This window comes from Microcebus murinus, chromosome 13 (genome assembly GCF_040939455.1).
Source record: "Microcebus murinus isolate Inina chromosome 13, M.murinus_Inina_mat1.0, whole genome shotgun sequence".
Classification (NCBI taxonomy): domain Eukaryota; kingdom Metazoa; phylum Chordata; class Mammalia; order Primates; family Cheirogaleidae; genus Microcebus; species Microcebus murinus.
The window spans coordinates 70,935,622-70,961,497 of NC_134116.1; the positions used below are offsets into that span (position 1 = coordinate 70,935,622).

The following is a 25,876-nucleotide window of genomic DNA, read 5'->3' on the forward strand; positions in this document are numbered from 1 at the left end:
GCCGTGGGCCTATGGATTAGAATTTTTCCAGCTATTAGTTTTCCGAACACAATCACTTTTCTGGTATGATATTGCCTGTGACTTCAGAACAGTGCTCGCAATCACTGATAAAATTTTTAAAAATTTATTTTATTTTTTTCATTCATCTTTCTTCATGAGCTGTATCTATACCACCTCCTCACAGTAACGCCTTATATTTGGATAATGCTTAACACACTCTCTCAGGTGCGGAGTATTAGCGAATTAGAACCTCAAAACAACAACCTAATGTGGTACGGAAACCAGGAATGGCTATTAGCTATTTCATTTTGTGAATGAAGAACCTCAGCTTTGTTTCTTTGCCAGTTCCTGGCAGAATAGGCATTGGGATCCTTGTTGCACCTGAGAATAATGTTTTCCACTGGATATAACATTGGGTAAGATAATTCACTCCCCCTTTTTTCACCTACCTCATTTAAAAAATAAGGAGTAGATTTCATGATTTCCAATGCTTTTTTAGTGCTGTTATCTTTAAATTTGGGTTCTATGTCATAAAATATTTATTGTGCCCAGGTGTGTAGTGCATCTAATTCTAGAGATATGAAGAGTTATAATGAGCCCTCGCTGTCTCTGAATAGTTTGTAATCCAGCTGGGGGTAGCAGATGCCAATGAGAAGATAAATGAACATTAGAGGTCTAACTCGCTAAATCCTCCATGGCTGACTCACAGAAATAAAATGCTACAGGAGAGGGGGGAAAGTCATTATTTCTCCAAACTGTTGGCAAATGGATTGACATCTAGACCTTGGGGTTTCAAAATAAGGGAGAAAGCCCTCACTTTAACAGTGGTTACAGATCAACATAAAGAGAACAAAAATTGTGCCTATTGATAAAAGGTACAAATTCATGTTAAAAAGTCAATAGAAAAGAGAAAATATTTGTGAAGTGGTCAGAGTAGTGTTCATTCAGTTTAAAAACTAGTATAGAATTTATCATGGAAAATCTATAATAAGGACCTCAGACAATTTTTTTTTACTTGTTTCAGAGTTCTGTATTCCTTGAGCACTGTAATGAAAATAAAAATCAAAGCAAAGATTTAAGAAGACAGAAATGTGCAGACTAATGGACAATTTGTCTGAGGGAACAGCTTTTAGGGCTGAAATGTCTCTCTGTATGTATTTCTCCTGAGTTTAATGCTTTTAAAGATGGCGCCCTGTGAGTTACCATGACAACCCGTGGATATAATCTTTAGAAGGCTGAGGCTACAGATCTCAGTTCAAAGTATTTTGTCCACACACTTGGCAAAAAAGCCTGTTGATGCACTGTAGATGGACTGAACAAAACACGGAGCGGTCGATGCTATTATGGTCCATTTCTTTGAAATATTATTAGTATGATCGAAGATGCTTCTGTAGTGTTGAAGGGACATCCTCCGTCCCAGTTCATCATTAGCTTTAAAATCTGAAGCCTACTTCATTTTTAGTTCTTTAGTGCACGTCTTTCAAGATAAGGCAAAAATACAGGCTAAAGCTCATTTCCTATTTCCATGGTTCCTTTAAAAGAAAGAACGAGGTTCAAGTGTGGTTGATCATACTGTAATTTTGGAGTTGTTCTTTGTCTTTGGTCTGTGTTTCGCCAGGGTATTATCCTTAGTAATAAAGCTGGACAAAGGGCTGACACTGACTCGTAGCTATGAAGGAAACGTTTGCAAGGTGTACATGAGGTCTCCAGAGCAGGGTTGTTTTCTGCCATGGTTGCAGCCAAGGTGTGGCCTGGGGCAGCAAACACTCCCAGCAGCTTCTCAGCACTCTCACCTCTCAAGTTTGGCAGATGCCCCAGGCAGAGCAACTACTCTGACCACATGTTGTTAAATGTATTTTCACTAGTTAAATAATGGGGTGGGAAACTGAGATTCTTTTTTGAGTAATTGAAAACAAATATCGTCAACTAGTTCAGGCAAATTAAACATAAACTATTTGCAAAGGCATTCATAAAATGAATGGTGCAGCGTGATCATCATGGAAGCAATCTAAGACTCACACTGAGGAACTAGGTAGGTGATACCAAGTGGAGTGGAAGTGGAATTTGATTTTTTTTCAAAGTTTCATTTTATACCCCAATGCTGGCTTATGAGACATTTCTTTGCATTTACGTGAGCAGATTTGGATTTTGGATTTCACATGGGCCTCTGAACCTGAACAGACCCGGCACACTATGTGGCCACGTTCACAGTCATTGATTGACTGTGATGCCTTATGTTGCCTCGGAAGCCTGGTGTTGTGTCATTTACAACAGAAATAATCCTATGCCCTAAGTATGTCAAAGTATTTGATGAACGTGAAATAATTTGTCATGGTTTTCAGTGAGATTTTTGATCATTACTGTCGTTGTTATTTTGCAATAAAGATCAAACTATACAAAAATTGAGTATCCAATATGTTTATTTGTAAGAATAATCTTGCATATATATTGCCTAATAGCTCTATAAGAACTTAATGAGAGTAGGGGAATAGCCATATTATGGTATAATTAATGAAGAGGAAAGCCCTTGTTAGGCTGTTTAACAAATGTGACTGTTGAAGTAATTGAGCCTACTTTAATGGGGTTTGGTGTTGTCTTAGCATAAATCGATGTTCATAAGAGGTAATGGTAATTAAGTTTTTTTACTTAGGAGAATTCACTTAACAAGTGGTTTTTCAAGAATAAATTACCTTCATGAGGCCGAGTAGGATTGTACCCATCTGAATCATTCACCGAAGTGAAGAAAGGCTTAGAAGTCCATGTTCCATTTCAAAAGTTTTTGCTGCTGAAAAATGTACAGATATTAAATAAGTTAGAAGAATTTATTCGAAACAATTTCCAAAATTCAACTTAGTAGAAGTTATGATTCCATATTCTCATAAAACAGAGTAGCGTTAGGCAAGATAAAAACTAACAGCCTGGAGTCACTCTCTCTCTATTTTTTTAAATCTCTCTCGCTCTGTCTCTAATGACACTTCAAAACAACAATTTGATGTAATAGAGTCTTTTTGTTTAAGTAACCTGACCTAACAGTTGAAGAAAAAGGGATAGAGTGAGGTATTGACAATAATCAGTTTTAATTCATTCAGTCGAAGTCTTACTTTGAATTCTAACAGGAAACATGATTTTTACCTTGTCCCTCTTTCTAAATATTCATGAGAAGTATCACTTGCAATCATAAAGTGTGTGAGCAGTGCATTTGCATTGGAAAACTGAACAGTTCTGTCCTAGTGAGGACATCAACAGATTAACAAATGTCACCGCTTAAAAGGAAGAATAAACCAGGAGTTAATGGGGAAAAGTGGTAGCCCTGAGTTTGAAAATAACTCAGTTAAATCTTTTTCTTAATAAAAGGAATATTGTTCCTGATCCACTAGTGAAAATAAACAAGAAGAATAATAAATAAAAGGAATATTACATATTTGTATTGAGTACGTATTTGTATTGTGTTGTTCATCGCCCTCCTTCTTGACAATAGCTTGGATTTTTATTTGGAAATCTGTATCTCCCTTATTTTTATTAAACTTGGTCCGAGTAGGGATCCACAAGGTGGGAGGACAGAACACATGATGGGAGTGAATTAATGCTCAGCATTCCCCTGTCATGCAATTGGTTCATTTTGCCCACATGACTCAAAGGAGACCAATCAGAATGGATCTCCAGGAGGTTGGCTGTGCATGTGGACTTGAACCCGAAAATGTGTAGGATCTAGAATTGTGACCCCGAAGGGAGAGACTTTGTGAGAAGAATTCAACAAGGGAAGTGTAACTTGGGAGGAGAGAAATATTTAATAGAATCCTGATAAACTCTTCCAAGCCCCTGCATTTATTTAGCTACTCTTGAGGCAATGCCTACCCCAGAAATTGGGATATGAAGGCCAATAAATTTACTTTGTTTCTTAAGTTAGTTAAATAGTAGTCAAGTGTTAATAGATACATTGCTCACTACAGGAAAATTGGAAAACACACAAAGGTACAAAAATCAATTATAATCACCTTTGATTTAATTTTGATATATTTATTTTCTATTCTTTTTCTTGTCTCTACATGAACAGAGGTAACTGATTAAAAATGTTAATGTATTATTCCATCATTTTAATTTTCTCTGCATATACATAATAATTTTAATTTTTATTAATTTAGAATTATTTTTACATATATATGGATCTGACTTTTTTTTTACAAAATAAGAATCAGATGGTATTAATAATTTTATGTCCTTTTTGTTTTGATCTAACATTGTGGCATGAGTATTTCCCCATTTCATTAAAAATTTTTAATAAGAAAATGATATTCCATATAGTATACATAAACCACAATTAATTTTACTTTTCCATTATTGTTGGACATTTGGACTATTTCCATTTTTTATAACCTGATTGTTTATGTTATTAGTAAATAAATTTTTGCACAATTTTCTGTTTCTTTGGGATGGCTTCCAGCAAGATCATTGTGGGACTAAAGTGGATGCATTTTTAAGGATTCTGGAAATACATATCAAATTGCTTTTCAAAAAGTTTATACTAATTCAACATTCTCAACAACCTTGCCAAACCTCGGCATCATCATTTTTGACGTATCTACTAATTTAATAGACAAAATGCTATGATATTGTTATATTAGAATGTATTTGTTTTACCCCTGGGAGGTTGAATATTTAATATGCTTATTGGTCATTTACATCTCTGCTGTGATTTGTTATTCGTGCCACTTTTCCGTTATCCTATTGGCATTTTAGTACTTTTTCCTTATTGACTTTAGGCTTTTCTTTTTCAAAATTAGCAATTGCCCTAAGTAGTGCTGCAGTGATGGCTATGTTAGCACTCACTGGTCCATCACAAGTACAGTCTTGGGACTGTCAACTCTCCTAATTTCAAACTAACCATGCAACAGATTTTTCTTTCCTAAAAGTAGCAACAGAACTGGTTTCTGGAAACCAAAAACCCCAATCAAACTGGGGATCAGGCCGAGGTAAATTTGACACCAAAAGCTAAAACATACAACAACTTCAACATTGCCTATTATTTTTTATTTAACTGCACAAAGAAAACTTGTATACTGTTTGTTATGTGACATTGCATCTCACACATGTGATTTTTATGTAAAGGCAGTTACTGGGTGTAAAAGCCTGCTGGAAAGTTTGAAACAATTCCTTCTTCCCATAAACTGTCATCTTCCGGGCTGCAACTTTGTTTACTAGAGACAGCAGTCTGTTTTCTGAGAGTAGTGTTCATTTTTTTTTTCACAATCGCAGCATAACGCCTTGTCAATTCTTAAAGGTTATTTCTTTATATTTGGAAGCTAGATCATTTCCCAGGGATAAGAGAGAGGGAAACAACTTCTAAGTTCAAGTCTACAAAAGCACTACTTTCAAAACCTGCTTTTATGGACTGAATGAATAAGCAAACTTGGCAGTGTGTTTTACTGCTGTGTAGTAAAGAAATATCAGTCTAAAAAAAGAGAAGGAAGAAAAAGCTTACTCAGTTAAAATCTTTATCAAAAACCAAAAAATTCTCAGCTCTACTTTTCCTCTGATAGTCAAATCCTAATTGCCAACAAAGACTTGCTAATTTCATAACTTGTATCATATAAAACGTATAATTTCCTAATAAAATATTTTTATCATATAACTTTCTTGACCCCACCTAATAATTAATAATCAAAAGGGGTTGAGAAGTGACATAGAGTCATTTTAGTTTAATATTTAGGGTCGTTCGCCCATATGTAGACACATTAATGGGGTTATAAACCTGTTCCTTAGTATTAATTACCACAAAACCATCCTCGTGACATTTTCTTCATTAAGTATTTTATGTGTTTGATTTCTTGGTTCTATTTATTATAATATCTGCTAAACGTTCCTTTTTGGAAAATTAAAAAGCATGTGTTAGGGAGAAGCACAAAATCTCTCATAGTTGAACATGTATTTTGGCCCTGATGGGTTTAGCCTGAGTTTGATCATTCTCTGATATATTAGATATTTAAAATCTCCTGAGAAATAGATAAGTAAGCCAACAATAAGAGTAGAATGTGAGAAATGTTTATTGATTTATTGAAGGAGAGAGCATTGGGTTTTATAAAGTCAAAGGAAAGAGATAGAAATGCTCACTTTCTTGTCTTCTCCTCACTGTGGCCTCAGGGCTGTGGGTTTTCTTCTGTCTCCTCCACTTCTCGATCCAGAACCACATCACAGGGGCTGATTTCCCCTGAATAACTGGAAAAGAAGCGATACTAGGTTTGGAGGGATATGTATGGGGCGATGGTCTAGACAGGCACGCAGAAGGAAGTCCTGGCCCATGCTCCCATATGGATGGACCTGGAAGACATTATGCTGTGTGAGATGAGACAGCCACAAAAGGATACTTTTTTTTTTATGATTTCACTTATGTGAGGTGCCTGGAAGTAGTCAAATTCATAAATGCAAAGAGGAAAATATTGTTTGCTCGTGGCTTTGGGGGAGGGGGAATGGGGTTAGTGTTTCACTGGCACAGAGTTTCATTGAGGAAGATGAAAAACTTCTGGAGATTGATGGTGATGATGGTTGCAACAATGTGAATGTACTTACTGCCACCGAACTGTACATTTAAAAATGGTTAAAATGATACAACTTATCTTATATATATTTTACAATGAAAATCACTTTGGGTCTTATCATGAGTTTTAGGAGATAATCTCAATTTCTTAACATTAGCAGCTCATCCCTCCAACTTGTCATTTATCTCTCAGCCCAGACCCCTCATGCCTGATGCTTCCTTGTCTTATCAGACTCAGCCCAGCCTTTGTCACCTCCCCCGGGAAACCTTCCTTGACCCCTCACACCTCCTTCCCCTGCCCCTCAACACTAGATTTTACTCTCATCTCGGTTGGCTGTGTCTCCTTTTTATCATAGCACCTCACCTTGTGTACACATTCATCTACCACATCAAACTCACAATTTTAAAATTTATTTTGTTTAGTAAACTCCATTAGGCTTTAAGGTTCTTGAGGGCAGACATAGTGTCTTTTATGTTGCTTTTCTGCCTAGAACATACCCTTATGCCTTGTAGATACTTTATATATGTGTGTGTGTGTGTGTGTGTATGTGTGTGTGTATATATATACATATTTGATATCTGAATGAAGAAATGAAAGTAATTGGGGAGGGTAGGAATGTTCTCCTGTTTGAGCTAAGCAGCTCATCCCATCTATAGTTAGGAATAATAATGCAACTGTCTCCTAGGGTTTTTAAAAAATGATACAACTAAAACATAAACCCAATACCTGACACAGTAATTGCCCCCCAAAATGTTTAGCTATTATTAGTCACATTTATTATAAAATGACCAGTAAAATTTTTAAATAAGACATAAAAATAGGAGAGAAGAATGAAGGAGAGAATTGCAAGGAAATACCAGGGACAGACATCAGTCGCTCTGGATCCCCCGGCACCCCGGGGCTTGTCTTCAGAGCTGGTGGGAGGCACACCTGCTTGATATGAGCAGATGCTGGTGGGACGGGGTAGGGAGGGGGGGTGTCCTATTCCAGACTAGCCTCTCTCATGATCCAACTATGGATCACACCACCCCTTAGCTTGCCATCCTTGGTGACACCCAACATCCCCCAGAGATGGCTCTTCCCTTGGGTGGGGTAGGGACCTTTCTTAGGAGGTTGCTCCTCGAGGAAAAGTGTCCCTTCCAGCTGCTTTGCAACTGTTCCAAGAAGCCTGAGTCCCTTGTCCTACTTCCATGGTCCAAACACCTCAGGTACTGAAGGAGTTTACATTTGGGTATTGAATGTCTTTTTTTTTTTTTTTTTTTTGAGACAGGGTCTTGCTCTGTTGCCCAGGCTGGACTGCAGTGGTGCCACTCCCAGGCTCAAGCTCCCAGGTAGGATTATGGGCACGTGCCACCAGGCCTGCCTATTTATTTATTTTTCTATTTTTTGTAGAGATAGGGTTCTTGTTAGCTGGTATCTAACTCCTGGGCTCAAGCCATCCTCCTGCCTTGGCCTTCCAAACATTTGGGTGTATTTTACCCTATTGGGGGTAGTTTCTTGGGTCTGATTATGAACAAAGAACGTGCTCAGGACTGTATTTACTGTTAGGACACCTGCATTGGCCAAGTTTATTTCTCTCATTTTTTTATTTTTTATTTTTTTTATTTTAGCGTATTATGGGCGTACAAGTATTAAGGTTACATATATTACCCATGTCCCCCTCCCACCTCAAGTAAGAGCTTCAAGCGTGTCCATCCTCCAAACGCTGCACATCTTACTCATTGTGGTTGTGATTTGCATTTTCCTGATGATTAGAGATGTTGAACATTTTTTCATATGTTTGTTGGCCATTCTTCTGTCTTCTTTTGAGAAGTTTCTGTTCATGTCCTTTGCCCATTTTTTGATAGGGTTGTTTGATTTTTTCGTGCTGATTTTCCTGAGTTCTAAATAGATTCTAGTTATCAGCCCTTTATCGGATGTGTAGCTTGCAAAAACTTTCTCCCATTCTGTGGGTTGTCTGTTTGCCCTCCTGACAGTTTCTTTGGCTGTGCAGAAGCTTTTTTAATTTGATCAGGTCCCATTTGTTTATTTTTGTTGCTGTTGTGATTGCCTTTGGGGTCTTCTTCATAAATTCTTCTAGATATTTCTCTCATTTCTTTAGAATGTGCAACTATCTAAGATATGTCTCCAAGGGATATATACCAAAGAACATTTTTTTTAAACTTACACTATGATTTAATCTGGTGGCTTTTTCTCCTTGCCTAGTTAGAGCTCAAGGGAAGGATGAGAAGATATTCAAAAGTATGTCGCCTGGGTAGGTCAGAGGAGGTTATTCGACCTAAAAATGTTAAGGTACAATCTTGGGAAAAGATCTTGTAAGAAGGGATACCTTAACCCAAAAAGAAGAATACACTGGAAAGAAAGAAATATTTCCGTGGAGTTGACCTAGTCTTCCAGCTTTTGTGATGGAACGGTGATGGGACCAACAGCCTGGGGACCAAGAAGGTGAACATTTTGTATGATTCTGTGGCATTACTGATTTCTCAATGATGGTTTTTCCGAAGTGATTAGAATAAAAGTCTGACAACAGAAAGGGCCTGTGTGCTCATCTTTGACACTGCAAAGAAAGAGGAAACTGCAGAGACTTTAGCCCTTTGCTCAGCTCTCGGGTATGTGTGTATGTTGGGGGGCAGGTGGGTGCCCAGGGTCAGTTAAAAAGTGAAAAGAAAAGCAGACCGAGCCCTGCAGCCATAACAAGCAGAAAGAAAATGAATCTAAGTGCCCTCCAGGCTTGGCTGTGGACGGCTGTACCTGAGTGGTTGCAGGGCGAGCACTAATAGGCAGTGTGCTCTCCCGCGGACCACCTTTCTGGGGCGAGGCAAGAATATACGCCTGCGGGCATTTATAAGACTTTTGGCGCTAAGCGGCTTCCCTAGTTTGCCCCATAAACTGTGATTGGAAGAAAATGTGAGATCCTTTCCTCGCAAGTGCCCACGCAGGCTTTTTATGGTAGCAAAGGCCACAGTTCAGTCTGCCTTTCCCTTCACAGGACACCGTTGGGTGTCGGTGAGGTTCTGATGTCCCCTGACCAGGCAGTCAAAGGTTGTTGGGAGGAGCAGGAGCAATTCTCCCTTTCTGCAGGGGATGCGAGTTGAAAAGAAAGTGAAACAGAAGAAAAGAGCAATGGTGTAGAAATTTTAACCTGGATGTGTCCAGGAACCATTTAGGGGGAGGATGTCCAGCCAGGAGCAGGGACCACGGGGACGGCACACATCCCGGCCACTCACCTATTTCACTCTGACAGCTGTCATCTCCATCCAGCCGGACACAATTGAGGGCATTCCATGCTTTATTTCATTATCCAGGTCATTGTTCCCCTCTATTACTAAGGACATTGACCATAGTTGCATCTGGTGCTATATCTATTCTGATTTAGAGTCTGCCTGCATGAATAGAAGAATTGGGTCAGGCTGAAATTTTTGAAGTCCTACAACCAAGGTTTTAGCACAGTTGTATGAATGTTAAAGGTGAGAAAACAATAGGAGTTGCCTAATTTCTGGTATTCAGACATTATTTGAATAAGTAAATCAGGAGTAATAAATGTTATCATTGTATTTTTACGACAATAGCTCCATATATTCTGTGAAATTTCAGGTTCATATTGAAGCTTTCATTTTAACACTGCCGATACAAAATTGAACTTATGTACATAACCCAGAGAGTAAATAACAACAGGATCCAATGTTAGGAAAATTTTTACTGTGGTTACTTACGTGATAAATAAGCTTTTCCTTCTTGTTTTTCCAGATATTAATGCTTCCTTTAACCTACTTAGTATAGTATAAATAGACAATGTGATCTCTTAAAAAGCATGAGTTTCTATATGTTTATCTCTCTATATTAGTGCACAGTCCTGAAATGAGAAGGGACCCTTATTCTTACATGCAAAATTTCATTGCAATTAATCTCTGTCATTTGATGTGTATGGCAGCATATCAAATAAGCCGAGTCAGGGATTTCTTACTCTTTATCTTCCCTTCCTGGAAAATAAAATAGTTTTGCATCCCAGAAGGTCCAAACTATTAACCAGACAGATAGAAATCAATAAATATGTACTTCAATGTGATTCTAAACCACCTGAGGTAGAGAAAAGGGACAATCTTCTGTGTTGCCAGATTAGATTCTGGATTGCTAACACTGCATCTGTAACTTAAACAAGGGAAAAGATATTCAAAAGTGTTAGAGAATATTCATATTTTTCTACCACTTTGGTTTTAGGAAGTCTTTTCTAAGCCAGACAAGAAGGACTCAAAGATGTTTTTAACTACATAACATCTTCATTTTTTAATACTCTATAGAAAGCACCATAAATTCAATGGACAAACAGACTGAGAAATATTTGCAACGGAGATAGATGTGGCAGATAAAAGTGCATCTGGTGTCTTTTCTGTCCAGCAGCAGAGATATCTTTGTAAATGAAACCAGGTCACGCTGAATGAAAACCTTCACCTGTTCATGATTTTGCTCTGAGTAGCAGCCTGCGTCATTGCCGTAACACACGAGGCCCAGCAGAACCCGGGGCCAGTTACCTCCTGACTTCATCTCCTGCTCCCTCCCCCCACCTGTGCAGTCTGGGTCACACTGGCTTGCTGGCTGCCCCCTGGGCACGCCAGGCCTGCTGCCACCCCAGCCCTCTGCCCTCGCCAATGCTGACTCCTTCCCCCACGATGCTCTTCCTGAAGATACTCACCTGGCCCACCCTGAAGGTCTTTGCTCAGGTGTCCTGTTATCAGTGGGGCCTGCTCTGAGCGACCCACATAGTAAAGCAGCCCCTTCCCACCCGGGCTCTCCCTTTCCCCTGTTTTATTTTCCCTATGGTACTGTGACATCTTCCTCTTATTCTCATTATTTGATTTTAGCCTGTCTCCTGCAGGTAGGAAGTAAACTTCATATGGTCAGGGATTTTGTTCACTGCCTTATCCCCCAGCTCACAGAAGTGGCCTGAGTATAGTATTAATAGGTGCTCGATATTTGTAAAATGGATGACATATAGAGCTCTTGTAAACTGATGGGAAAAAGGTTAAAGTTCAATGGAGACAAAATTCACGGAAGAGATCTAAATGGTCCATGTACATGGCAAAGGCTTAAACCTACAGTAGGAAAGAAAATATACCTAGGTGAATAAGATACTCTATGTTTGCACATCAAGTTGGCAAGAAGGCTGAAATGCAGTGAAACTTGGTGGTGTGGAGGACGTGGGCCCCTGGGCACTCTCCTGTCTTGCTGGTGGAGGCAGGAATTGCTAACACATTTTGGGGAAATAATCTGTCAGTGTCTGTTCAAACTAAATACACATACACGCAGGGAGGTCCGGGGTTTCAAGGGGCTCAAAGCTTAAATTTTATTAGCTTGATTCATTTTAGCTTTTCATTCATTCTTTTAAGAAATTAGTACAAAATTACAAGTACATAATTGCATCTAGGACTGTCTGAAGGGCTTGTGCAACTAGGGGTGTAAAGCTCAAGCTTTGTGAGCTGCTTTGCAAATCCTGCTCCATTACACGTACACGTTGACCTGTAGCTCCACTTCTGGGGACGTGTACTATGGAAATTAGAGTCCCAGTGCACAAAAGATGTATGTACATGGATATTTACTGCAGAATTATTAATAGTGGAATACAAATTGGTGATAATCTTAATGTCTGTCAATAATGAGAAGGTGAGTAAATATAGTACATCCATTCTATGGATTACTATTCGGCTATTAAAAATAATAACTGTGATATTATATAAGAAAACGAAGCTGTACAATAATGTAACAGATATAGTCCATTTTGATAAAAGTTAAGACAGTAAGCAAGAACAAAAGCAAGAGCAATGCCACATCTGTTTGAGTGCATATTTACAAACATGCATATGTGTGTGTGTTTGTGTATTTACATGAGCAATATAAAGGTATGGAGAGATACAAATTATTAACACTGTGCATCTCAGGTTTGGGTTGAGGTGAATGGATGAGGGAATGAATAGCAAATTTTTCTTTAGGCATCCTTGAATTATTTGACTAGTTTCAAAGAACACATCGATGTTTTTATAATTAAAAAAATGAAAACTTTAAAAGAAAAAAGACCATCCTCTCATGAAATGTAGCAATGATTTTAAGGTGAAGATGATGATGATACTGATAAAATATTTTGATTTTTGCACATTGGCATGAAGCTAGGCAAAGTTTGCTGTCTACTCTCAGGAAGCAAACAAGCTAAGACAAGAGAAATGATAAAAAAAAAGGAAATGTTTAGAGTGTTCATCAAAGAAACAATAAAATGCAAGCTATGCTTAAAAAGAACAGATGATGGAGTGGAGTTATATAACACCACAGCAGAGAACTGGCATAATCACCAAAAGCAAACAAGCAGAAGTTTCAGAGGCAGTCTCCAGGGGCAGTGTCCCCAAGAGGGACAAATACCCCAAGAGCATGGGGTCAAGACAGAGACTGAGCAGGTCTAATAATGATGTCACAATGCCCATGTTAATGAGCATTCGCCATGTGCCAGGCACTACTGCCTAGGTCATCCCATTTTCTCATGGTCTATGTAGTGGGTGCTCTTAGGATGCCTGTTTTACAGAAGAGACAATTGGTTCAATGAGGTTCACAGGATTAGAAGGTGGTGCAGCAAGTTCTGGAGCCCAGGCCGTCTGATAGGAAATCCTGATGCCTTATTATCACGATACCCAGCCTCCCAGGAGTATGGTGCTAACGGGTATGGGCATTTTAGAATCCTACACACTAAAGGATATCTATCAGGCAGGAGGTATTAATACTAAATGAGTTAATAAGACGCCAAGATGTGTAAGAAAATACTTGCCAGTAAGAACATACAGCTTTAGAGACAACAGATGTGCAATTGTGTTGAGGAAGGTGGGTCCTGTCTGGTCCCCATTTGTCCTGAGCCAGGGGTCTGATGAATTCCATCATGGCACACAGCATAGTCAAGAAATAGGTTTTCCTGGACAAGGAGAAGCATACATGAGCCAAGGGGAAGGATAAGAAGGGAAGGATTGTTTTATCTGTCCCCCAAGAGGCATGTCAGGGTCTGGGTGCCCTGGACTGCGGTGTGGGTCTACTGGACCCGGAGAGACGGCTCTCTGTGGTCCCTGTTGTTGTAGGGTAAGCGATGGGAAGGCAGCTGTGTCCGTTTGTGTGTGTGGTGGGGGCGGGTTGGGTTGCCATATACAGTACAGGATGCTCAGTTAAATTCAAATTTCAGATAAATGCTGAATACATTTTGGCGTGTGTGTCCTATATAGTGTAACGAATAAAAAATTATATGCTGTTTTTCTGAAATTAAAATCTAACTGGAAGTTTTGGGGGTTTTGCCATTCTGGTTTTTTTTCCCTTAAATGAGATAACTCTACCAAGGAGATTCACAGGCAGCTTGGTGCCAGGTTAACGGGATTGGGGGCACAAGCTGTTTATATATAGGAGTTGTTTGGAAATTCCAGCTGCTCCTGTGGGAAGCGGAGTCAGCTATAGTCCCTTTCCCTGGTAGCTATCTTTTCCTGACAATCAGGGCCACTTTCAGACAATTTGTGTTCATGATGCTTTACTTGTTCTAGGACTTTGGAAACATCTACCTCCCTTGGAGCTAAGGTATCTCATCTGTAAAATTTGTTCACCATGTATTTATTGAGAGCCACAGTGTGCCAGGCACACAGCATGGGTACAAAGAAGACTCTGGAACTTTTGACTTAAAGGCTAGTTAAAGAAGCAAGGAAGTAGCTAATATATTTGGGATGTTAAGTGCTATGACAAAGAAAGGCATTGGGTCTTTTGGGTGCAAAAGAAAGGCATTGGTCTAGTTTTGTGCAGTTCTTGGAAGGTTTCCTAAAAGAAGTCTTTTTCAGAGTTAATCTAACCTGAAGTTATCTGAAGTTATCATCTACCTGAAGTCAGGGGACTAGACCAAATGACCTCTTTAGTCCTTCCACAGAGTTCTGTAACACTGAGCAGGATGAATGAATCCTATGAAAGGAGGACTTCCACTCAACTGCTAGACTCACCTGCCAAAGAGAGGGAAAAAAGGACTTTGAGAGATTTAGCTGTAGTAACTGTTAATCATTGCTACAGGCTGTGGAATCTCTGATAAGGTCAGATCTTCCAGAATTGAGGAGAAGACTCTACACAGGTCTGAAGTGAACCCTGATCCAGAGAAGCGTATATAGAAAATGAGATCCTGCCGCAGCCCTCCCTAAACTGCTGATTTTCTATTCCACCTGCCACTGTTTCTTTCCAGAGACTAGAAAAATGAGCAGCCCTTCTGGACCTGCAGAATGAACAAGTGATTGTCTCATCGGCCATGAAAATGAAATTGTTTACACATCCTTTCTGTGGCGTTGCGTTCAAATCTGTTGATTAGAAAAGAAGAAAAAAAAAATCATGACCTAAATGAACACCAGAGGAGGACAAGGGGGACAGAACAGATGATATTTATGACTGGTTGAGAATTTCCATCTCAGCAGCTAAAATGATGAACTTGGGATCACTGGAAATGGAAATAGTTGACTTCACAGATGGTAGGCGGCTCTTGTCGGAGAAGACTGCTCTGAGTGTGAGCCTAATTGAGTACTTCATATCTGTATAAATTAACATCTTTTAAAACTATAATATTCTCGGGAGAATTTTTAGGGTAAACATTTAGAGTTATCCAGATTTCTTCAGTGGGAAACTTATTGCTGACCAAAGGTTAATTTCACCAGTTCAAAGATGATAGGTTGGAAACTCAAGCATACAAAGATTTGTCTTATAAATGATGCAAACATTTGATAGCTAAAGATACACTCTTTCTCTGGCTCTCATGATGTTCTTCTGTATGTTCTGTTGTTTGAACAGTTCCTTTGGGAAAACATCTGCCTACTTGAAATCTTATTAGGAAAATAACTTCATTTAAATCTTTCCTCATAGTCCTCTCATGAAAATTTCAGTGTACAGTAAGTCAGGCTAAGGAAAATGGAAGCAATTACATATGTTTAAATTAGCCAATTTTAAAAATTTTCAGAAATAACCTATAGTAATTTTTATATCCGACTACACATTTAACACTGAATATCTGTCATTTTCTTCATTAGACTCTTTAAGACTGGCCCAATATACCTAGAGCTCATGTGAGGTTGTATTGGTCCCAGTTGTTCCTGGGAACTGTAAAACTAGACACTGTTAATTAAATTCACAAGTGTAAACCTAAGTGTAAGGCTCACATAGGAAAAAAACTCTTTCTTTCTTTATTTAAATGTCATAATATTATGGGGGTACAAATGTTTGGTTACATGAATTGCTTTTGCACAGTTTGAGTCAAATTTATAAGTGTGTCCACCACCCAGATAGGCATTGTACCTGTTAGGAGTGATTTTATCCATCTCCTCTTCCCTCCTCCCACCTGCCTGAATCCGATCGAATTTTACGACCGTGTATGCATGTGAGTTGTTGATCAATTAGTTTCAATTTAATAGTAAATGCACGTGGTGTTTGTTTTTCCATTCTTGTGATACTTCACTTAGAAGGATGGTTTCCAGCTCTATCCAGGTTGTTACCAAAGGTAATAGTTCACCATTTTTTATGGCTGAGTAGTACTCCATGATACACATATCACACATTTTATTAATCCACTCATGTATTGATGGACACTTAGGCTATTTCCACATTTTGCAATTGTGAATTGTGCTGCTGTAACATTCGAGTGCAAGTGTCTTTTTTATAATATGTCTTTTTATCCTTTGGGTAAATATCCAGTAGTGTGATTGCTGGATCAAGTGATAGTTCTACTTTCAGTTCTTTGCGGTATCTCCATACTACTTTCCATAGAGGTTGTATTAGTTTGCATTCCCACCAACAGTGTATGAGTGTTCCTTTGTCTCCATATCCAGGCCGGCATCTGTCGTTTTAGAACTTTTTAATAAAAGTCATTTTCACTAGAGTTAGAGTTAGGTGATATCTCATTGTGTTTTATTATTATTATTATTATTATTCAGGATATTATGGAGGTACAAACATTTTGGTTACATGAAATGCATTTGCCTCACTCAAGTCAGGGCCTCAAACGTGTCCTTCCCCCATACAGTGCTCCCTGTCTCCATTAGCTATGGGTTTACTCCCTGTGGTTTTGGTTTGCATTTCCTTGATGATTAGAGATGTTGAGTATTTGTTCATACATTTATTGACCATTAGTTTATCTTTGTTTGAAAAGCTTCTGTTCATGACTTTGCCCACTTTTTAATGGGGTTGTTTGATGTTTTCTTGCTGATTTGCTTGAGTTCTTTTAGATTCTGGTTATTATCCCTTTATCACATGTGTAGCATACAAATATTTTCTCCCATTCCATAGATTGTCTATTCATTCTGTTGATTGTTTCCTTGCATGTGCAGAAGCTTTTTAATTTAATCAGATCATAATTATTGATTTTTGTTGTTGCCATGATTGCTTTTGGTGTCCTCTTCACAAATTCTTTACCTAGGCCAATGTCTATAAGAATTTTTCCAATATTTTCTTCTAGCATTATTATAGTTATATGCCTTAGGTTTAAGTCTGTTATCCATCATGAGTTGATTTTTGTGAGTGGTGAGAGATATGGATCCTGTTCTAGTCTTCTACATGTGGCTATCCAATTTTCCCAGTATTATTTATTGCATAGGGATTCTTTTCCCCAGTGTATGTTTTTGTCTGCTTTGTCAAAGATCAGATGACAATATGAGGGTGGTTTTATATCTGGGTTCTCAGTTCTGTTTCATTGGTCTATGTCTATGTTCTTGTGCCAATACAATGCTATTTTTGTTAATATAGCCTTGCAGTATAGCTTGAAGTCTGGTAAGGAGATGCTTCCTCATTTGTTCTTTTTGCTTCAGGTTGCTTTGGCTATTCAAGATCTCTTCTGATTCCATATGAAGCATAGACTTATTTTTCTAGATCTGCAAAAAAAATGACATTGGTATTTTTATGGGAATTGTATTGACTCTGTAAATCACTTTGGGTAGTATAGACATTTTAACAATGCTGACTCTGCTGATCCATGAGCATGATATGTTTTTCCATTTGTTTACATCCTGTGTGATTTCCGTTTCAGAGTTTTGTAGTTCTCCCTATAATGGTCTTTCTCCTCCTTGGTTAAGTATATTGCTAGGTATTTTATTTTCTTTGTTGCTATTGTGAAAGTTATTGAGACTTTGGTTTAATTCTCAGCTTGGCTGTTTTTGGGGTATAGAATGCCTTTTCTGCACAAGACCCCAAGGGGACAGAGGTAGGACTATCTGTCCACAGGGGTCTCTGCCAGGGGCACACTCCTCTTTGGGAGAAGGGTTACCTCATGAGTTTCTTGGCTCAGGCTGAACTTCCTATTGTAATGAGTCAGGGAAGGGGCTGCTGTTCTTGTTCTACTGGCACGCCAGAGGCATTCGTTTGTCATGAGAACCAGGGACTGTGCTAATTCACTCCAGGTGCCTCATCCTTATCCAATATGGTGGTTCTCCAGTGGTGGCAGGGGATGCGCATGCTCACAGATTGCCATTCCTTAGTGCCTCTCCACACTCTGACCTTGGATATGTCCCTAAAGGCTTCCTTGCCACCTGTGTCCAGAACCACGCTCTCTCCCCTGTGTCTCCCTGCACCACCCTCATGTCTTGGGGGGACATTAGTTTTGACCTACTTGTCTAAGTCACTGGTGGCAGGAAGCTCATAAATCGTGGTGGCCCCCGCTCTCAGTTTTCAGTGGTAGGCTCAGCTGGGAATGCGCACCCACTGTGGAGACCCATCCATTGGTGTGCTACTTCAGAGTATTTTTCAGAGTATTTTTCAGGCTGTACTGGGGTATTTTTCAGGTTGTATTTTTCAGAGTATTTTTCAGGTTGTAATGGGGTGAGGGGACATGGCTACCAGTGAGCCTGAGAGCTAAAACTATTCTCTGTAATGTTGAGATGGGAGGCGGTGTGGAGGAGGAAGTGTCTAGGTGTAAGATAGCTGGCACTCCAGTCTCTCATGTCACTCTCCTAAAAGTGTTCCTTTTGACCACCAAACTCCCATGGATAGCTGGGTCACCCTGCTATTCCTATTTAGCCACCATGCCTGGGCTCGTTGGGGGTGGGAGTGCCTCTAAAGTGTTTTATGTCCCAATGCTCAATGTCTCCTTCTCTTATGTGAAGGAGGAGAACCCCTACCCCCTTCACTGGGCTCTCTGGGTTTGGACCATGCCACTGTCTTCTTTTCTCTGTTTTCTTCTTTCTCAGCTTCACATTTTTTCTCATTTGGGTCTCCAGACATCTCCGTTGTCTCTCCCTGTGTACCAACCACACTGGAGCTGCAAATCTCTCTGCTTTTCTCAATCCAATATTCTACCTTCCAGTGGGGAGGATGTAATGTCTCTAGTTGGCCATCTTGGCTCCCCCCACCTTTTTTTCTAAGGAAAGAAAACCATGTAAGGTGGGGCCATAAACATGAGGAGGAAGACAAATCCATAGTAGACTTGTTATAATTGTAGTTTTCCTAATAATCTTGGGATCCACAAAGAACTTGTTGGTAATGGTGTCTTCTGGGCATTGAAGTAAAATTCAAAAGCTCTCTCTTTGTGTTTTTAAATTTCAACAGTAAATATTTATCCTTTTAAAAACATTCAAACATAATACATTCAAATATAATGTGATGCAGAATAAAATAAAAATGTTCTCCCCCAGCCCCTCCTGTCCCCTACCCCACCCAAGTTTTACTCCTCAGAAGGCACAATTTTTAATTTTATCTATTTTTGCTCTTTCAGTGTCTACCTCCATAAATCTAAATCATGTGATGATGGCAATATTTCTTACTATACTTTTAAAAAATGTAAATGTATCCAGTAACTTCCCATTAGGAAAGATGAGGAATTCAGCATGCTTAATCTTCTCTCCATTCCAGTTCCCACTCTTCACTTTTTGTTAGCTGTGTTATAAAGTTTGGATCTTGTTTTGATTACCTTCATACTTCTAAATAATGTACTCCCACCTCTCTTAATCCATCAACTTTAGACAATATCTCCAGATACCTTGTGGGAGAGGAAATACAGCTCTATCATTCCTCCTGATAGCAGTTCCATCCCTTTAACACTGTCAACATGTCCAGGGCAGTCATCCCTCGGTAGGTATGCTTGAGGATTGGTTCCAGGACCTCCCTCAGCCACCAAAATCCATGATACTGGAGTCCCTTATATGAAAGGGCTTAGTATTTGCAAATAACCTATACATAGCCCCTAAATATAATACTTTAAATCATCTCTAGATAACTTATAATACCGAATACAATGTAAGTGCTATGTAAATAGTTGTTATACTGTATTGTTTAATAAATGATGACAATAAAAATGTCTGTATATGTTCAATAAAGATGCAACCATCCATTTTCTTTTTTTGACTATTTTCTTTTTCTTTTTTCTTTTTTTTTTTGAGACAGAATCTCACTCTGTTGCCCAACCTAGAATGAGTGCCGTGGTGTCAGCCTAGCTCACAGCAACCTCAAACTCCTGGGCTCAAGCAATCCTACTGCCTCAGCCTCCCAAGTAGCTGGGTCTACAGGCATGCACCACCATGCCTGGCTAAATTTTTCCATATATATTTTTAGTTAGTCAATTAATTTCTTTCTATTTTTAGTAGAGATGGGCTCTTGTCTTGCTCAGGCTGGTTTCAAACTCCTGACCTTGAGCGATCCACCTGCCTCAACCTCCCAGAGTGCTAGGATTACAGGTGTGAGCCACCGTGCCCAGCCTTCTTGACTATTTTCCATGGTTGGTTGAATGCACAAATGTGGAATCCATGGCTACAGAGGGCTGACTGTATTTATATTCTATTCTGCCATGAGGGGGAGCCTTAGAAAACCACAGGCTAGTACCCCCAGCTCTCCCTTGGTGAGTTATAACCTTTTTAAAGAGCACATTCTCAGTTTTAGCCTGGAGATAAATTTCACTGCAGCTTGAGAAAGCAGAGGTGAGGGTGGGATATGGTTTCCTAGACCTTCAGTTGCCATCAGACTCTTGCCTTGCTGTCTACTCCCCTCTCCTCACTCGCCGGTTTGGAGCTTCAAGCATGTGCTGAGCTTACCAAGAAGAGTGGCTCTACCTCTGATGTTGAGTGAAGACTTTCTGCCTTCTTTTTAATGCACAGATGTGATCTTAACAATTGTCCATCTTCCAAAATTTATCAAAATCTCTGGCAGGTTGCTAGACTCCTCCAATGCTCTTGTACTTCTTTATTGAAATGCCACCCAGCCTGCAAGAGTGCAGCACAGTGATTAGCTGCTTCCAGGAGCCTTCTCTGACTTCAACCAGAGGTCCTTTCTGTGATCCCATACCAGTTTGTATTAATACCTGTTTATAGGACGTATCACATTCAATGGAATTGTGCGCTATCTTCTCTTCCTTTACCCACAGCCACACGGGGGACAGGGCACACATGCCTTAGTCATGTTTGTATTCTCGACAGCTCCCAGAACAGTGGGAGCTCAACAAGGGCTTGCAGATTTCCCACTGGAGAAAAATGCTTTCATTTTTGCTCCTGTATGTTTGCCAGACACGTTTCTTAGGATTCTTCCTGTATCATAGGCATTGTTTCCTTACCAATTTGTCTTAAGAACTCTTGATCTCAATTCCTTTCTGTACTTGAAGATGTTCTAGTTGGTTGCACCATGCAAACACAGGATGGATGGGGGTTTCAGTGTGGAGGTAGTGAGAAGTGGTTGAGAAATAAAAGTAACTGGTGAGGATTTTCTATTGTTTGACCACAATGGCATCCTCAGGATTCTCACCCAGTGAGTATTAATATCATGGGAAGCTCGGAGTAGAATCTCTAAAGATAGGTGGGATGATAGTTGCAAATGTTGCCACTCCAATCCCCCAACCTTGAAACCAAAGGCATGTATTAGATGTGTGAGAACTTAGTTATTCTTGTTTTTTTGCTTCAGGTACAAACAACTCTCAGTGACTTACGACACAGTGTTAGCTCTAACTCATTTGACAGGTGCAGGTCAACTGTGGCTCTGTTCCAAGTGTCCTCCTTATTCCGGGATCCAAGCTGAGGAGTCTCTGTGTGGGATTTGCTGGACTTGTGGCAGCAGAGCAAGAGTAATGGCAGAGCTGCAGGATGACTTAGGAGCTTCTGTTCTACTAGGATGTGCATCCCTTTCACGTACATTCATTGGCTCAAAGAATTCAATGGTCAAGCCTCACACCAAAGGAATCAGGGAAATATTTAATATAATCCTCCCAGGGGGAGGGAAGACAATAATTAGGAAAAACAATATAAACTATGTCAACCCAGGAAATAAGTGGCAGCGGCAACAACAGCAGCAACAATAAATAATAATAATGAATTATATGCAAACAAAAAAGCTACAAATGGGCACCTCCACGGGCCAGGCACTAAGTCACATTGTACTTTATCCTTAAAACAGCTTTGCCAGGGAAGTGGTTAATTCATACTGAAACAGGTTAATTTATTAGCCTAAGGCCACCCTGCTAGTTAGGCAGAGAACCAATATTCTAAAGTAGATCCCCTGGCACCCAGTAAGAAATAAATAGATTTCCTTTTTGTGCCAACGTAAAGCCATCAGGAAAATGCACAAACACGGAAAACATGCAAAAACCTGTTTCCAAAGCACTGCATTATTCATAATTTTGGTTGCCACCTTTTATCTGAAGCTGTCCTGCCAGTCCCTGACCTATTATCTTCCCTTGCCTAGCACTCCCACCACACCATCATTTATTTAGCATCATTTTTGAGAGAGGTGTTTTGTTGGCTCTACTGTTTTATGTAGTGCAAAGTAAACCCTCCAGGGCCTTAACCAGACATCTGGAAATCTCCCATCCCATGGTGAGGACACCAGCAAAAACCAAACAAAGGATAGAATCCTTAGATGGCTGCTTTTAAAACAGGTTTGATAACATCAAGCTACTGTTAGTGACTCCCTATAAATACTCACAGGCAGGAATCTTTAGGATAATTTATTATGAATAGAAAGTGTTCCCCCTTAGTTTCAAGTTGTCATCCATTAGGCAGAACTGGTATTTCATTTTAATGTGTAAACGATCACTTAGTGATCTACTCTGATCATTCCTGAAAGCTGTCACCTGTCGGAGGGCAATATTGGCGGCCCTCCAACTCTTACTGCAGACAAAGCACAATTGGGGCAATAAAATAAATATTCAAAGTAAGGAAGGTTGGTTTTTAAACAACACTGAATCATACATTGCAAAAAAAAAAAAAAAGTTAATATAATTAGCAGCCGGTTTATCGACTTATCCACACCATGTGGGTGTGGAAGGGTATTGACAATGAAAGGCCTCCTTTATCTTTATGAGTTAAATTGCCTGCATAATTCATGAGCAAAATGCAAAGGAAGTACCACAGCTGAGACACAGGTTGGGTCTGCAGGTCCCCATTGATGAGTTTAAAGGCTGAGTTTAAACGCTTGCTTTCTTCCAGCCTCTGGCCTGCCAGTGTGTCAGGCAAATAGAGTCGCTTTGTTTATAGTTCACTCGAACTCTGATTTTACATCAAAAGGGGTACATCACTTGGTAATCTTTAAGTATTTTGCTTAGATATTAAATATTAAAGTTCCTCTGATTGCTAGGCCCATAATTAAGAGAAGAAGGAAACCTGTTATGTTACAGATGTTTTCCCATTTGGTAATGACGCGGCGAGAGTGATCGTGAATGTAGATGCGGTGGTGGCTCTGTGTAAGTGGGACTTACAGAGGAGCCTCTGAGACAGAGAAGAAAGGCAACTGAGACGTGTGATTGTAATGCCAAAGCAGAGCGGGAAAGGCCCACATGCGTGTGGTGCGGGGGGTTGGGCGGTGGGGCACAGGCAGCACCGGGGCCCCTGGCTGGGTCTTGCCAAGCAGCAGCAGTGGGTGGGTGCAGAACCCATCAAAGATCCAACAACGGCTGGGGTCCCAAGTCACACTCTTCAGAGTTCAACTTTTCTCACCTGTAAAATAAGATGCTATTGCCTTCCTCGTAAGATTTGTGTGAGAATTAAAGGAGGCAATGGGTGTCCAGTTCACAGCACTTGATACTTGCAGCTATTATACCACTATCTCCCTGTCTGTAAGCTCTATGAGAACAGGGCCCTGGGCTCTTTCACTACCATGTCTTTGGACCAGGCATGGTCTCCAGCTTACAGTGGATGCTCGACAAACACTCATTGAAAAGATGAAATTAAAAATAAAAGTAATAAATGAATAAAAATGAGGAGCTTGAAAGAAGACAGAGTATCAAATAAATTGGTTCCTAAGGGGAAAGAAAGAGAGTTCTGGGTGGGCACAGAACACACGTATGTGAAGGAGTCCACTCAGTCACACACTCACGTATGTGAAGGAGTCCACTTCAGGGCAAACCTCTTTCAGATGATCTTATAGAATCAGCAGAAATAAAGGTCTTGAAGGAAAATAAAATATCTGTATTAGCTCAGGAAATGGATTTGAATATTACAAGCAATTAGTCTGCAGAGGGATGTCCCACAGTGAAGGTAAAAGGACGTTCTGGTGCGGGAAGGGCAGAAGTTGTCAGGACATAAGGAAAGACTGCTCTGGGCTAGGCATGCCCAGAGACACACCGTGTCCTGCTGCTTTGTGCTTCTCACTTCAGCTCTCTAACAACCCCTAGGCAGAAAAAGAATAGCCCCTTTCTTTCAAGAGCCCCGGAGACATAGAATCGCAAACAAGTTTTTCAGCCTTATACCTACATAGTCTTTTTTGAATGCATGGCGTGGTCAGGTCTCATAACCATGTGTCTGCACAGTTACAGTTGGCTGTTACTGGAAAAGTCTCCGAGGTTTGGCTGATGGCACTGTACTCTGACCATTTAAGGTGCCCTGAACAATCAGCCTTTATGGTCTGACTGTTCTAAGCTTTGAAGATAAGAGTTAAGTGTTAGAAGAACAGAAAACAGTTAAATGACACAAAGCCTACCTAAAGTGAGGCTATGGCATTTTAAGCTATCGCAAACCAAATCCGAGATATATAAAGGCATTGTCGCAGGCACTCAGGACAACACTGTAGCTTTGAACAGGGTTCTCCGATACAAGTTTTCACAAAACTGAGATTTCCATAAGAGGGTTAATATGTGATTAGGATCAAAGTCCAAGGGATGTGATATTCTGAGATGTCTGCAGACTGCTTTTCGATGGAGGCACACATAGTATTATTACTCAGTGCACATTAAATATCAGGTTATATAGAGCCGAAGGCAAAGTCAAGTGAAGTTACTTGCATTTCATTGTAAAATGAGTCACCAAAGGCTCCAGAAATTGCAGTCTAGACAGAGGGAGTGAATAAGCCAGGCAACAGCAGAGCCAGTCGTCGCAGCCAATCCCAACAGCCTGGCTCCATCAGTGGGCGCTGCCCGGTGAGGCCAGATCTAAAGGTCTAGCTCAGAAGGGGACATTTCCTTCTTTCTCCAGGGGGGGCCTCAGGCTCATTCGCCTCCCCCAAAAAAGAGAAAATGAGGGATAAAAAAAACCATAACAGCACCTTGAATGGTGATGCCACTGGGGGCACAAATAAGGTGGAGATGTCAGTCGGCTCCAGAACCTTCTGTTTGGTGCTTGTGTCTGGGAATAGATCTTCCCACAGACGAACTGGCAATTATTCATTTCACAGTCACCCCAGCTCACTGGGGACCTCACAGTTTCTCTCCAAGTGTAAATTTGAGCTCTTCCTCTGAGCAAGTTATGAAGCATCTCAACAGAAGGACAAATTATTAGGAATGTGATATTTCCTTACAGGGGCCAAGGGAAGAGAACTCCCCAAATTCTTAACAATTAGGAGGCATCTTCTTTAGACCCGGGATGCCGGGCTGTGTCCAGTTTTGCTCACTATGGACCCATGCCTGGGACAGAGCCCTGCACACAGCAGGTATGTAGTAATGTTCGTTGAACTAAGTATGTTCAGATGCATGGGACAAGTAATAGTTTTTCCAAAAGATGTTCTTTAGAGAAGATGATTTCTTAAATGAAGCCAAATTTCCTTTAAATGTACTTCATTAGGCCTTTCTTTAGGAACAAATGCCAGATTCTGTGCTTCTCCCAGCTTGAATCTATAAGGTTTATTTTAGTTGTTCTGCAAAGTTCCTTGTCAATAAATAAGATATTATATAAAGACCACTCATCCCAATCTTTTGATAGTGTAGCAAAAATATAAGAAGGCAAATATTCACACCAGAACAAATATTCACACGATAACCAAGCGGAAGGTGACTATAGGGGAAGATGCTTCCTTTGTCAAACAAGCCCAGCAACTCCAGGGGTGGGGCTCACAGAAGAACCACAGGGCAGGTGATGCTACTAACCCAGTCTAGAGCCAGGGGTTCTGCCCTCCTCTGGGCATCTGGCTGTGCAGTG

At 40.1% G+C, this 25,876-nt stretch overlaps 1 long non-coding RNA gene across 1 annotated transcript in view; it reads left to right on the forward strand.

Annotated features, from left to right (window-relative positions):
- The window catches only part of LOC142874898 (uncharacterized), a 376,092-nt gene that overhangs the window by 308,368 nt on the left and 41,848 nt on the right, over positions 1-25,876 (forward strand). Inside the window, exon 5 of the long non-coding RNA XR_012922479.1 lies at positions 7,804-7,864. This is a non-coding gene — a long non-coding RNA (uncharacterized LOC142874898). The remainder of the gene's footprint in view (positions 1-7,803; positions 7,865-25,876) is intronic.